Source organism: Limulus polyphemus, unplaced genomic scaffold, assembly GCF_000517525.1.
Source record: "Limulus polyphemus unplaced genomic scaffold, Limulus_polyphemus-2.1.2 Scaffold44, whole genome shotgun sequence".
NCBI classification, from domain to species: domain Eukaryota; kingdom Metazoa; phylum Arthropoda; class Merostomata; order Xiphosura; family Limulidae; genus Limulus; species Limulus polyphemus.
Genome location: NW_013665654.1, coordinates 27004 through 33776, shown reverse-complemented (window position 1 = coordinate 33776; position 6773 = coordinate 27004). Strand labels below are relative to the sequence as shown.

The following is a 6773-nucleotide window of genomic DNA, read 5'->3' as shown; positions in this document are numbered from 1 at the left end:
TGTAAGACTGTATAGTACTATTCAGTTTAAATGTTTTTATTCAAACAGTAATTCAAGATTTAGTTGTAGATAAAAATTATTCTTGGAAGATTTGGCTACTTATGTAGTGATTTTGTATGATTTTGTGTATTCATCTCTACCTTGTTTCTGTACTTTTTGGCATTACAAATGTTTAGCAATTTTTTATTACTTGTTTCCCTCTTTTTTAAAAAACAACTTCATTGAAGTAGGTTGAAAAGTGAAAATTTGTTTTATTTTTATAATTCAATGTTAGTTTCTTCGTTGCACTTTAGAATGATCTCAGATGTTGATATTATACCAAACAGTTGGCTACAATAGATTATTAATCATCACTGATCATAATCTTGGCTTCTTGGAGCTTAATGTTGTAGCTATAGTAAACAAGCAACGGATTGACTTTTTGAACTGTAATCATGTACCATAATAAATTTGGATCACACTTTCATTATATTTGATATTTTACTGAGAACACTTTATAAATTCAATATAAGTTTAGAACTGAAATTTAATGTATGTATACGTGTTGTGTAGTGTTCATTAGACATTTTGTATTTTGAGTGTTGACATCTTGTTGTGTGTGTTGAGAGTTGATGTCTTGATGCACTTGTGAGCTTTGTACAGTATTCATTATGCATCTTGTTGTGTGTTGAGAGCTGATGCCTTGATGTATATTAAAAGTTAATATATGTAAGTACGTAAATTGAAATTTAACACCTTGTATAATGAACGCAGACACCTCGTATGTTGAAAGCTGACATCTTGTTTGTTGAGAGCTTGCACAGTATATTTTGAGAGTTCACACCTTATATGTTGAAAGCTGACGTCTTGTATGTTGAGTGTTGACAGAGTTGTCAGCTTTCAACATATACAGTGCAAGTTCTCAACATACAAGGTGTCAATTCTCAACATATAAGATGTCAGCTTTCAACATACAAGGTGTCAACTCTCAACATATAAGATGTCAGCTTTCAACATATACAGTGCAAGTTCTCAACATACAAGGTGTCAGCTTTCAACATACAAGGTGTCAGCTTTCAACATGCAAGATGTCAACACTCAACATACAAGACGTCAGCTTTCAACATATAAGGTGTGAACTCTCAAAATATACTGTGCAAGCTCTCAACAAACAAGGTGTCAGCTTTCAACATACAAGAGTATGTCGAGAGTTAGCACCTTGTACGTTGAGAACTTGCACCGTATATGTTGAAAGCTGACATCTTGTATGTTGAGAGTTGACACCTGTATGTCGAGAGTTAGCACCTTGTACGTTGAGAACTTGCACCGTATATGTTGAAAGCTGACATCTCGTATGTTGAGAGTTGACATCATGTTGTATATTAGGAGCTGCATCTTGAGTGATGAGTGCGTAATGGCATTAAATCACACCTTTCATGGATTTGATTAAACTATCTAATTCTTGGTGAATATATTGTGTAACAGAGTTGTAAACAGCCACAAGGGCAAAACACCTCATAATTCTTACTGCTCTTATTTATTGCGTGTCAGGGAACGTCATCTAAGAGGTATATGTTTGTTTTCGTTTTTTGGTTTTTCAGCCAAGCTTTTGAAAAGTATGTGTCCTTTGCCAAAACCTGTATTTTGTTACTAATACCAATATTTCTTACAGATAAATAGCCAGAAAACTTAGAGACTACTTTTTGTCTTGGAGATCGTAATGAAATGCACATCAACACTGCAACCAAAAACATCCTTTTAACACCAAAATGAAGTGGTTTTTCAGAAATTCTAATCATGTATTTCATATATGTTATCTATATCATAAAATAAAATGTGTTTTTTGCAGTTAAAAATTCTAGTAGCAGAGCTTCCCATTAAGTAATGTATTAAGCTCTGTACAGGAAAAAGCTGCTTGTGATAATAGCTCCAAATACAAAACAGATACATTAACATAGATTTTCCTGTAAGCGTCTATCAAGAGTCTGCATTTTAATAGATAGTATATTTCTCACCGAATTAAACTTATTTTAATTAAACTAATTAATGTTAAAAAACATTATTGTTGATTGTTAATTTGTTGTCGTAATTTTCTTGCACGGCAATTGCACAACTTTGGCTAATTTATCTTCTTACTAATTAGAACGAAAATCAATAAAATGCTGACAGCAATGAAATGATATCGTCCAAGAAAAGCATTTCGTATAAATTCAGGCCAGTGTTCCAACGACTGTTCTAAATTGCGTTTGTACCTTAAGCTACGCCCAATATATAGAACAATTTTTTTAGAAGCAAGAGAACGCGGTTAATCTGTGCCCCAGGTTTATTTAAATGAAATATTCTGTCTCCTGACTGAGCACGAAATACGACTATATATAAAAATACATAATTAATTAATCTATTGAATAGGTGCTGGCTTATGAAATATGCATTACTTAACTACGTTGAAAACTCATCTTATACATGTAACATATTTTGAACAACTGCGTTTTCATATGCTATAGAATATTTCTCAGATATTGGAGTATTGAAGAGGTATTTGGTAAGATTTGAAACTAACCTAATTGTCAAAAAAACCACTGGACTCCGTAAAATGTTTTGTTTTTCTTTTGTTATAGTTATATATAGTAAATACTCAAACTGCCTAAATAAGCAATAACAAATTCCATTACTTGATCCCAGATAACCTTGACAACAGCCCTAAGTAACATCGCTCTGATTTTAAAACTACTAGCAGTACAGTGAAGAAAGAACTGGACACGCAGCTTCACCGAGCGTTATCAGTGTTTGCTGCCGAAGGCAAGGTAAACTGCATCACTGATACTGGTGTGCCTTAATAATTCTCCTTCAGACTCTCTTACGTCTGTTATTCATATAACAAGTAACATGATCTATCTATCTGTGACGTCGAAAATATAAAAAATAAAATTGATAAATTATGTATAGGGAGAGACGAAGCATGCTTTCTGTGTTACATCTCAGTTACAACACAACAAGGAAAACACCTTCTCACATCTAACAGCAAAATCGTGACCAGCTGCCAATTGTTGTCGGTTTTTTTTAACTCGGGTAAATAAAAGAAAGTCTTCAATTGGCTGGAAAATATGATTTCAGGTGTTAAATTTTTCTGGTTTAATTTATATAAGACACCTTGCTTAGATTATTTCAATTCTTATGGAAACTAACAAAAATAGTTACTTGAATGTTATACTCGGCTTCAAAGCAAATTTTGAAGCCATCTTCGCTATAACTGGCTACAGAGAAATCCTGATTATTAAAGACAACTGAAACACCTCTCTCTCTACCCAAGTTTTTTAAACAAGTATACAAACATCCGGGAACCGTTAATAGTTGTAGAATATCCCTACCTAATAGATTAAGGGTGGAGCGTCGACAGCTTGTGCATCATCCATAAGTTTGTTGTTGTTTTTGTTGCTCTTATGTGGTTATAGCTCTGTGACATAACGACATGTCTGCAGACTTACAACGCTAAAAACTGGGTTTCGATACCCATGATGGGCAGAGCACAGATAGCCCATAGTGTAGCTTTGTGCTAAACTTCAAACAAACTAATTCTATGGTTATAATCCATGCTCTTTACCAATTAACTTATATGCATTATAATTCAAAAAATCGAATTAAACTACACCATTAATGTTTAATGAAAACGTACGGTCTGTTTTAGATCACTAAGTCCCTGATGTATCCAACTATTCCTGTGTCCGTTGTTTTACCTTGATTTTCGAAAACAGTTTGTTAAATCCGTATAAGGTGGAGCCAGTGTTTGTTGGCTCTCGTCCAATATTAATGTACTTCTGTATTATCCCTCTGGTTATAAAAGTCACAAAAAGGGCGTTAAGAAGCTTTCATGTAAAGCCAAGGTATGGACGTAATTCACGCCTATATTTTTTATCGTGTTTTCGGTGTGTGTCAATCTAAAAAGAAATCACTTTTGAAGAATTTACGAAGCACTATCTTTTACGACATCTATGATGCTATTTTAAAATTTCTCATCAAATATGAGGTTTTGACAATCTCTGATTTTTATCTGAATGAGTAATTTTGTCTGGTTGTAATCTAATGATGTATATGTTCGAAGCAGATGTACCGATTAACTGAGTAATTTTGAGTATCATAAAAAAGTATATATAAATAGGTGTTTTGCAATTTCCTCGGTGGGTCAGTAGTATGTTTACTGACTTAAAACGATAAAATACGGAGTCGATTCCCTGTAGTGGACAGAGCGCAGATAGCATATTGTGTAGCTTTGCGCTGAAACAAACTATTGTTTTTTAAAAATTTTTCTTAATAAACTCATGTGTTATCTCTGGCTAGATCTGGTTAGCACAAATATTGATTTTCAAAAAGAAAAAATGTATTGTGAAAGATTCAGTATTTGTAAAATTTACAAGATAAATAAAAAATGGCAATTTAAAAATTTGCAAATGGGGACCGTAAAAAAGTAAGCAAACAAGGTTGGAGATAATGTAGATATTATTTACTCGAACTACAAAAGCCTATTTGGGCTCCATACTGTTACCAAGGGTTACATTTGATGGAGTCAAAATACGGTTTTATAGTTTGAGTAAATAATGTATACAGTATTTCCATTCTTGTTTCCTTACTATTTTTTATTATCGCTATTTGCAGGAGTTTAAATTCCCAATTTTTTATTTATCTTGTTTGCTGGCTTTTTTTAGGCTCAACTATTGGCAAAGGATTATTTGATATGGTAGCTAACTTTATACATCGTAATGATAATAAACATAACTAGGAGCTAGCTGACACAGTTCATGATGATTTACTGTAGCTACTGGTTATTTGATCGCATTAGTTGTAGATGTAAAATGTTAACTTGCAGCTGGAAATTGTCATGGAGATTTGTTTGAGAATATAGTGAGCAATTATAGTTTTTGTGTAAATAAATTGTCTATATATAATGCATAGCAATGGGCAAATGTATGCCTACACTAAGATACAAACACCACTAAGCACGTATAACATTTGACTAGTAGAAAAACAGCCTTTTGAAACAAAACATCGCTTTAAATAAACCTTCGTGTCTTTTAAAGTAATTATTCTACGAATGTGTGTAATAACATTTAATATCATGTGTATGGATTTTTTTTTTTACTCCTTCATTTCATACATAGTATAGGGGTTGGCTCCCTAAAGACACCATTTTCTAATGTAAAAAGCATTGTATATCTACATGTTACATTCATTTCATATTCATCTATTATTGGCTGGTAATTCCTGTACTTAAGCTTCGGAACACAGTATGTTTATAAGAAAACTAGTTCCAAGGGGTAATGATAGTATCGTTTACACTAGAATAATGATGTTTTTTAACTTGTGTAAAACACAGAAGGAATAAATCGACTTTTCAACACCCCTATGACCTTCTCAGTACCATCTTTTGTTTCGTTTAGATGCAATATATCAAGCCGTTTTTGTTGTAGGCTGTCAAGAGAATAATATAATAAGGTGAAAAATTACAAACGGACCATTTTGAGCGGATTTTATTTTCCTTGTAAGTCTAGTGTGCGGGCTTTTTTGTGCATTTTTACATGTGTACAGCCTTAGCAGTCAATAGCAAAAGTGTTAAGTGTTATTTGAACTGAATCTTTATTGTTTAAGGTGTTTTTGCCCGAACGTTTTGTGCAATTCCTTGATTCATGATAGTACATATATATGTTTGGGATAGGTGAAAGTGTTGTTTCCTTCTTAGTTCATTGTTTAGTAACTGATCCTCATAACTTTCAGTTCAAAGCTTCTTGAAGAAGCTAAGCTAGGATATAATACTATAGGCCTAGCGGCTCGTCAGTATTTATATAGAGTTTTCCAGTTTTGGGGGGGAAACAACAATTGGATACCACTGGAATAAAGTGGTCTTTGACTTTTAAAAATTTGTTATTAATTTGACATAAAATATTCACGTTTGCTTAACAAATGCATTTCCAGTGCCAAAGTAAGTATCGGGTTTATAATGGTCTACACACCTAGTTGTGCAGATATAAAGTTTAGCTTCTTGGGTGCGACGAAAAATAATTTGAAGATTTTTTCTCACGTTTGTTTAATACATGCAGTAGTTTAAATGCTGCTTAACAGAGGGCGCAACCTTAAAATGTGTAGGTTTGTAAACAAAACAACAGCACTTCTAAAATCTGAACATGCACATATATCCTGCATTCATTACCTTTTTTTTTAATTATTATTTAGTCATCTATATATTTCACTTTGTACAATACAGAAATATTAATAAATTTTAAATCTGAATTATCTGTGTATTGTATAAATAAAAAAGCAATTTTCCAGTAATAAGTAAAAAATACAACTGAAATCAAATGTTAGAAATAAAACATATTTTTTGACTACTAACCTGAACTCAAGATCACCCACAAACTTCTCGAGTTGAATGTTTACGTATTGAAAGAACAAATGTGGGTGGGTTATCTCAATTCACCTATGGCCAATAAAGAAAAGTGTCACGTGATTGACACGTACTCTGTGTGGCAAGCTTTTTAAAAAGAGAGAGAGAGGGGAAGTCTTGAACTCAATCCCAGGAACCTAATCCAGAAGACTTTACACTAGGCTGATCTCTACCACTGTATGACACCTTTAATTACCACTTTAAACCGTGAATACAATAACCGAGGTAACACTGTATAGGTAGAACGCTGGAGCAAATTACGTTGCGGTTAACGACATGCCATTTATACCCACACTTAAATAATGTATACGATCATGTAATAGTTTTTAAACAGGTCCTTCGTCTGTAGACGTACCTTCCT

The 6773-nt window shown here is 33.0% G+C and overlaps 1 protein-coding gene across 3 annotated transcripts in view; it reads right to left on the bottom strand.

Annotated features, from left to right (window-relative positions):
• The window catches only part of LOC111086482, a 16789-nt gene extending 10391 nt beyond the window's left edge, over positions 1-6398 (bottom strand). The window contains exon 1 of one of the 3 annotated variants that reach the window (XM_022389521.1): positions 6362-6398. The gene's annotated coding sequence lies outside the window, so the exon portion shown is untranslated. Of the gene's footprint in view, positions 1-3347; positions 3370-6361 lie in introns of those variants that run through there. The other 2 variants (XM_022389526.1, XM_022389511.1) reach the window with 2 other exon arrangements.
• Positions 6399-6773: the final 375 nt, after the last annotated feature.